We start from the raw sequence: 9,212 nt of genomic DNA on the forward strand, positions 1-9,212 counted from the left end.
CTGTGTTCAAGGTCTCAAACCTGTTACTGAGATGGTTCTGAAATTCAGGTGGGATAGACTCAAAGTCATATTTTGGTTGGCTTGGATTTGGTTTAATTTTCCTCAACTTCAGCTTGAACTTTCATATGAGTAGTTGGTGGTCTGTTCCACAGTCAGCTCCTGGCCTAGTCTTTACAGCTGACATTGAGCTTCTCCAGCGATTCTTTCCACAGATGTAATCGATCTGATTCTTATGCATACTATCAGGTGAAATCCAGAGCAGCTGATAACATAGTTCTTTTAAAACAATAAAGCACGGATTTCTGTTTTATGGTTAGCACACAAGCAAAGAGTTCATATTATTGGACCAACCAAATCAAAGAATAGGTAATAGTAATAGTTACCTTTGTGTGAGTGTGTGCTATGCATACTACAGTCAAGTTTATTTTCTCATTTATCCTCACAAAGCTACATTAGATAGATATTACTACTTGCACCACTTTATGTATGAAGAACTTCAGTTTTGAGAACATAAGTAACTTGCCAGAGTTTACACAGCTAGTCAGCGATAGAGCCAGAATGCAAATCTACGTGTTTGATTTGTCTAGAATCTGTACTTTTACTACTATATGACTTACTAAAGATTATACTTACATTCTACTCATATATTCATGGCTGGCTGTGAAAGAAAATTCCTTGACAAAATACAGAGTTGAAACATCTGTTAGAATGGATTCTTGAAGCTACTTTAGCAATTCACATTCACTGACACCTGACGACATGATTTACATGCTCCAAAACCAGTAATTGTTTATGGTTTTCAGGTTTGGGGCAAGAGGCCTCAGGAAATGCCACTGTGTGCCTGCTAACAAAGATAATAATGGCAGTAATAGCTAATGCTTTCTATGTCTTAGGCATTGTCTCAGCACTTTACGTATATTGTTCACAATAATCTTACATATAGATCCTATTTTTAACCCATTGTACTGCAGAATAAATTAAATCACATGAAAGTGAAGCAACTTCTCCAGGATCACACAGCTAAGAAGTTAAAGAATCAGGGTTTTAATTATAAAAAGTTTGTCAAGTTTATATCCTCTCACCATACATTTTCAGTTTGTATATTGAGCAAATAATCCAAGAAGCTGGACTGTATAAAGCATTAAGATTGGAGGAAGACTCAGAAATTACAGCTATATGCAAATGAAACAACCTCTCTTGCAGAAAATGAAGGAAATTTGTCCCATGTTCTGATTATTGTCGTCTACTACATTTTACCTGTAAATTGTGGATAGATTTCAGCATAACTGTTAGCCTGAGGCAGACTAGTAAGCAAATCTAACCATCCAGTTTTGAAATATTGGGCCATTGAAAACATTATGAATAGCAGCAAACTATTATTGTCTGATACAGGGCTCAAAAATGAGGTTCTCAGGATGGAAGGAGCTCAAAATATGATTGAGGAAGAACTACATTTTCAAAATAGAGTCTATCTTAATGATGTGAATGGAATAAAGCTTTAAGCCAATGAAGGATCTTTATTTCCTGCTGTTAGGTATGACTCAAAATGAGGAGCAACAGCTGTAAACATTGATAGTAATAGGAACATGGAATATAGGAAGTATATACCTTTTTTTCTCTCATCAATTTAAGGGCAAGATCCTCCCATAAGCATAAGAAACTGACCATCTTTTCCACAGGCCAGATAACTCAATTTGCATAGTAAACTGCCCAATTGATCAATTATAAATTACTCAATTTCCAGTCAACTGAAAAGTCATTGGCATGACTGTGGCCCAGCCAGTCATATTGGAAGAAATGGAAGTTATGGCTAGAAAGGCCATACAAAACCAATACATTGAACTACACTCAATATTTGTATTCCACCTAGTCAAGGTGGTTAATTAATAGATGCCATTAAGTCAACAGGAGCCCTAGTGACCTAGTGTGAAGAAACTATGCTGTCAATCTAAAGGCATGCAGTTCAAATTCACCAGCTGTTCCACGAGAGAAAGATGGGCAATATTTTCTCACTTGTGATTTTACTGCTTTTGAAAACCTGCTGGAGGATCAGCTGTAGGTCGGTTCAGACTTGATGGTACATAACAACAGCAACAACCAAATCAACAGTCGAAGTCAAGTTATGGACATAGAATGAGTCTTATTAGAAACTTTGTTTTTAAGTATTTCTCAAACTCACAGACTCAGCTAATAGTGGTGTAGAACCAAAGGAGATAATGTATTAAACATTCTTTCTTCGGGGAAAGGAAATAGGGCAGATGTGAACTGGAGAGATAATACTTCAAAAGAGAAACTGGCTGGTTTTAGAGCTTTTGTGATACCATCTGTTATATAGAGTATTAGGAAAGAACTGGGGAACTACTGTCACATAAACTTCATACAGACATTATCTTCTGTCACTTTTGTAATTTTTCATTTTATGAAAATTGTTCCATGCAGGTGTTAATCAGAAGCTGATACTGTGCATGCATTCTTTGGAGTAATAACATGGTTTAAAAATTCTCAATGCTTATTGCTCGCTGAAACTGAGGAGGACCTCATGCACTTACTGCAGAGGGTCAAGGACTGCAGCCTTCAATATGGACTGAGGCTCAATGTCAAGAAGACAAAAATTCTCACCACTGGACCAATCAGTAGCATCAGGATGGATGGCGAAGAGATTGAGATTGTTCACAGCTTCAGTTTGCTCGACTCCACGGTCAACACTCTTGGCACCAGTAGCCAGGAAATAAAAAAACGTATTGCGATGGGAAATTCTGCGGTTAGGGACCTCTCCAAAATACTCAAGAGCAACAGTGTCCCTCTGGAGACTAAGGTCCCCCTGATACAGGCCATGGTTTTTGCAATCACTTGTTATGCATCAGAGAGTTGGACAATGACTAGGGAGGATAGAAGGAGAATTGACGCCTTTGAGCTGTGGTGCTGGAGAAGAGTATTGAATGTACCATGGACTGCCAAGAAAACAAACAGATTCATTCTAGAGAGGATTAAACCAGGCTGCTCCTTGGAGGCAAGGATTCTGCGGCTTCGTCTGACATACTTTGGACATGCTGTAAGGAGAGACAGGTCTTTAGAGAGGGACATCATGCTGGGTAGAGTAGAGGGACAGCGCAGAAGGGGAAGCCCTCTATGAGGTGGATTGATTCATGACTGGGGTACTCGGGATGGGTGTGTCAGAGGCAATGAGATTGGCACAGGATAGAGCAGGGTTTAGGGCTATTGTACATAGGGTCGCTATGAGTCGCAAATGACTCGACAGCACTTAACAACAACAACATTGTATTTGTCGATAAGCTTGTGTGTCGTTGTGTCCTATGGAGCGGGAACCGACCCATAGGTGAGCCGGCAGTGGGTTTTAAGAAGCAGTGAATTGCACTATAGGAGATTGCCAGTCTATCTCTTGTAGAGCAGCTGTTGGATTCAAACTGTGTTCCTTTGCATTGGCAGTGCAACCCCTTACTACCAGGCCACCAGAGCTAGCTGACTTAAAATTAGGTATTAGACACTACCATCCAAGTCTAATACACAATCTTATGTATTATGGCTAGTAGGAAAGAATATCAGAAGAATGTCTATTTATGGTTTATTACCTATGCAAAGACATTTGACCCTGTGCATCATGAAAAGTTATGGTTATTGAGAAGAATGGGAATCCCAGATCACTTAATTGTGCTCATATGAAATCTAAATCTCGAGCAAGGAAACACTGCATCATTTAAAAATTAAGAAAAACGTATGTCAGAGTTGTATCCTCTCTCCCTGCCTAGTCATGCCTATTCAATCTATATGCTGAGCAAATAGTTTGAGAGCCTGGACTCTGTGAAGAAGAAAGTGGCATCAGGACTGGAGAAAGACTCATCAATAACCTGCATTATGCAGACGAGACAACTTTGCTGAAAATGAGAAGGATTTAAAGCACTTGCTTCAGAAGCTTGAACACTGCAGTGTATCTAAACATCAGGAAACCAAAAATTCTCACCACTAGATCATGATAGATGGAGGAAAGATTGAAATTTTCAATAATTTCATCTTACTTGGATCCACAATCAACACCCTTGGTACCAGCAGTAAGGAAACCAGGAGACGTATTGCACTTGGAATGCCTGCAGTCAGGGACCTTTCCCAGTTATAAAGGAATGGTGATAACAGTTTGAGGACTAAGGCATATCTGATTCAGGCCATGAACTTTTCTGTCACTTGTTATGCCTCTGAGGGCTGGACAATGAGTAAGTATGACAGAAGAATCGATGCCTCTGTGCTGTGGTGTTGGAGACAAATATTGAATATCCCATAGACTGCCAAAACCAACAAACAGGTATGTTTTGAAGAAGGTGCAGCCAGAGTGCTCCTTGGAGGCAAAGATGATGATGCTTCATCTAATATCTTTCAAGCATAGTGCTAAATGAGGTTATTCCTTGGAGAAGGACATCATACTTGGAAAGGTAGATGGTTGATAAAAGAGAGGAAGACCTTTAAGCAGATGGATGATGCTGTCCCTGCCACAATGGGCTTTAGTGTGTCAGGACGTGTGATGATGATAGCACAAGATGGAGCAGGGTTCAGTTCTGTTGTTCACAGGGTCACTATGGCACCTAACAGCAACAACAAATCAAAGTCATTAGGATTATCAGAGCAAAATAGTGTTGAAAGAATTGTAAAGAATCCAATTCTATCTAGTAAATTCTCTGTAGTAAATAAATGGCAATATCAGCACACAATAAATGAGCAACAGAAAAAAGAACAAGTCAAGATGTGTGGTTCTCTGAGTAGATATTCAGATTAAGTACCAGTAACTCTGTGGGGTAAACTTTCATTGTGGTTTAGCCTCTGTGTTCCCATTAACATAATGAGAGTTAGGTTGTTAAGTGCTCCCGAATGTTGTTAAATCATACCCCTTAGAACTCTGAAAATTGAAGTCAAAACAAAATGTGTGCTGAACATACTGCCCCTGAGTTTTTTTAGCCCTTTGATTTTCACTGTATTGTCTAATTGTCACTCGAAAAGAATTGTGAAATGTACTTTACGTTCAATAAGAATAAGAATGTGTGGCATAAAGAACAGTAATGAAAAGGGTGTTGATCTACTATCTCAGGTTAAAAGCACAAAGCATTGCCAATACCACGGAAGTTTGCTGCTGGTCCCTCACAGTCTTACCGTCTTTCCTCTCTACTCCTCTTATCATCATGCTGATTCTTCTATAATTATTTCATTGCTTCCTTTTTCTGCTTATGCATATTTTCCTACACAATATAAAATTTAATTTTTCCTGTTTTAGCATCTTACGTGAATGAAATAATAGACTTTTGTAGGAAGTATATATGATTTATTTATTCTAGTGTTGATAAATTACTGAGCTATTTCTAGGTTTTTCTATAGAAAATGCAGCTATGAACCTTTTGTAGATGTTTCATGGTTTACTTGTGTAATAGACTGAATAATGTCTTTTCCACCCCAAGAAAGATGTTGTTGTTACTGATTGCCTTCAAGCCAAGCATGATTCATAGCGACCCCATGAACAAAAGGCCTGAAGCCTCTCTATAACTATTGACATTCATCAAAGTTCATAGAGTTTCTGGAGGCATGTTGTTTAGGAAGTGGATGCCACTCCTGCTTCAAGAAAGATGTAAACATCCTAATCCCCATAATCTGTGAATATACTACCTTATTTATAGTAACCTTGTGGCCTAGTGGCAAGAAGCTGCACTGCAATCCCAAAGGCACATGGTTCGAGGTCACCAGCTTCTCTACAGAAGGATGGGCAATCACCTCCTGTGTGATTAACTGTTTCTGAAACATACCAGAAGCTATGCGTTGGTTCTGACTCTATGGTACACAACAATAACAACATTTACAAGAACACAGCAGATATGAGTGAATGAAAGATCTTATAATATAACCAGTGAGATTATTACAAGAGTCCTTATAAGAGTGGTACAGAAGTGTGTTAGGTTAGAGTAATTGGAAATTGTGTGCTACTGACTTTGAAAAATGTAGATTGGGCTATGAATCAAGAAATGCAGGTGACCTCTAGAATCTGAGAAAGGCAAAGAAAATGTCTTCCATTATTTTCAGAAGGAATGTAACCCTGCAGACTTTGAGCTTAAAGGATTTCAAACTTTCAGAACTTGAAGAATAAATTTTTGTTACTTTTAGCTGCTAAATTTGTGGAAAATACATTCCAACAGCAATAGGAAACTGAAATTTCAAGATGTTATAATGTTTAATAATTAAATATGGTCAATGCCTGATTCTCAAACATTTAAAAAATCTACATATTTTATGTGTCAGAACATAACCCAAATGTAGCACATTGGCAATGTTTTTGCTCTTTGGTTTGGGGGTTTGTTTGTTTTGTGTGTGTGTGTGATTTTTAAAATGTCATAAAATTCCTGAAGTATTCTGCATAGTACTTAAGTCAAATCTAACTTAAAAAATTATTTCTTTGCTATTCAGAATATACACAACAGAACCAATACATTTTTAAAATTAGCATGTTTATAAAGTTCATATGCATTGTTTCACACTATTCTTCATTCACATTGTGTTTCATACAATCATTCCTATGTATTATGTTTCATAAAATTAATCACCTTTGGACCTTGCCCATCATTATCCTGTCTTCACCCAGATCCTTCGCATATCCTTCCTTCCCTCCCTCCATTCACCATACTGTGCAACCCTGTGGTTTTGCACCTACTCTTCCTCACCCTCTGCTCCATACTTTTCCCACCTAGAGTTACCTTATATGTCTTACTAGTTATCCATCTATATTTACAATAATGATCTTATGCAGTATTTGTCCAGATGAGAACAAGTTAGCTCACTCAGCATAATGCTCTCCCAAAGTTTTGTAGTATTTTTCAAAATCATAGCTCCTGAATTCTGCATAATATTCCACTCTGTGAATGCACCATGATTTCCCAATCCATTTGGTTGTGGTTGGACATTTGGGCTATTTCCATATTTTTGTTATGGTGAATAATGCTTTTATGAACATTAGTGTACAAATCTCTGTGTCTCAGTACTAATTTTCTTGGGGGTATATTCCTAGTAGTGAAATAGCTGGGTCATATGGAGTTTCTATGTTCAACTTTTTGAGGAAATGCCAAACTGTCTTCCAGAGTGTTTGTACCATTTTACAATTCCACCAATAGTGTATAAGAGTTCCTACCTCTCCACAACCTCTCCAATATTTATTACTTTCTGCCCTACTAAACTTTGCCACTTTGCTACTTAGGTGACATGGTATCTCATTGTGGTTTTGATTTGCATCTCTCTTATTGCCAATGATTTTGAGCATCTTTGTCATGGGTCTGTTGGCCATCTGAGTGTCTTTCTCTGTGAACCGTCTTCCTATGTCTTTTGCCCATTTTATAATTGAGTTATCTGTCTTTTTCTTCCTGAGGCCCTGTAAGATTCTATAAACATTTGTTATAAGACCCTTGTCTGAGGTGGTATTGCCAAATGTTTGTTCCCAGTCAGGAGGTTTACTTTTCACCCTGCTGGGAAAAGTCTTTTTTATGAACACAGAGATATAATCTTTAGAAGGTCCCACTCATTAATTTTATCCTCTCCAGATTGTGCATTTCTAGCCAATACAACATTTTTATATGTACCCTTCATTTCCAGATCATAGTCTTTGCAGTTACTTGCTATGTGTCAGAAGGCTGGACAATGACTAGGCATGATAGAAAGAGAATTGATGCCTTTGAGCTGTGATGCTGGAAAAGAGTAGTGAATATACCATGAACTGCTAAAAGAACAGGTTCGTCCTACAGAGGGTCAAACCAGGCTGCTCCTACAAGCCAAGGATTCTGAAGCTTTTTGGACATGTTTCAAGGAGGAACCAGTCCTTGGAGAGGGATATCATGCTTGGGAAGGTGGAGGGACAACACAAGAGAGGAAGACCCTCGATGAGATGGACTGATTCAATGACTGGGGTAATGAGGTTTGTAGGTGTGTCAGGGACAATAAGGTTGGCACAGAATATAACAGAGTGCAGAGCTGTTGTGCACAAGGGTCACTATGAGTCGCAAACGACTTCCCACCACATAACAACAACAGCAACAACAACCCTTCAGTTATCAATATGATGTAGATTGTTTTTAAAAGAACACAATGTGAAAGGCAGACATTCTTAATAGTTAAGCTAAACTCTGGTTTTACGATTGTTGTTCTTGTGTGCCTTTGCATTGGAGCTGACTCATAGCAGACCTTTGGGGTGAAATTTTCAGAAGCAGTCAATCACATGAGAAGATTACTCATCCTTCTGCTGTAGAGAAGCTGGTGGATTCCAGCTGTGTGCTTTTGGGATATTGTAGTGAGGTTTCTTACCACTAGGCCACCAGAGCTCCCTACACACAGTAACTCAAAAGATTATGCAGGAAATTTAGGGGTGCAGTGAGCTGATGTTAATAGAGGAGAAACAATTTAGAAAAGTAGAGTAAAAAAAATAATTGCATAATTTGAAAAATGTGTAAAGTGTTACAAAGTAAAGGCTTCATTTTGAGGATGAAGGTGCACCTCCTGCAAGGAGGTATTTTTATTCACCCTATATACACATGAAAACTTGACAATAACTAAAGATGAGAAAAAAATTGATGCTTTTGAATCATGATGTAGACAAAGAGTGTTGAATATGCCATGGAGTGTCAGAAAAACAAATCTTGGAAGACGTACAACCAGAATGAAGGTTATGGATCTTTCTTTCACATACTTAGGATCTTTTATCAGTAGGGCCCATTCTTGGGAGAAGGATGTTACATTAGAAAAAGTAGAAGGCCAATGAAAAAGAGAAACATTCTCAATGAGATGGACTGACATAGTAGCTGCAACAAGGGCATAAACACAGCAGACTGTGAGGATGGTGCAGGACTGACAATGTTTTGTTGTTCTCTTCTTAGGATTGTAGTGAATCAGTGCAGACTTGCCAGGTCCTAACAATAAGAACAATGCTTTTAGTTTTGAGAAGACTTCAAAGAACACTTTGGTTTAAAATTTAAAGATCATCCAAAGATAGTTATTTCAAGAGTTCATCTAGCTTTTATGGCTCTTGAAAGTCTGAACTGGATTATAATTTGAATTTTTTTCTTCATTTTAACTCTCTGGATTAGGATTCTTTTATGGAATTGTCAATCAAGATATTCAGAAGTGAGAGCTTGTATCATCCAGATAATACAAACTATACACACACACACACACACACACACACA

General features: G+C 38.1%; 1 protein-coding gene across 1 annotated transcript in view; it reads left to right on the forward strand.

The window, feature by feature from the left end:
- PDE11A (phosphodiesterase 11A) overlaps positions 1–9,212 on the forward strand; it is a 565,819-nt gene that overhangs the window by 53,293 nt on the left and 503,314 nt on the right. The window lies entirely within an intron of this gene.

This window comes from Elephantulus edwardii, unplaced genomic scaffold (genome assembly GCF_000299155.1).
Source record: "Elephantulus edwardii isolate Elephantulus edwardi_28Jun2011 unplaced genomic scaffold, EleEdw1.0 scaffold00001, whole genome shotgun sequence".
In the NCBI taxonomy this organism is placed as follows: domain Eukaryota; kingdom Metazoa; phylum Chordata; class Mammalia; order Macroscelidea; family Macroscelididae; genus Elephantulus; species Elephantulus edwardii.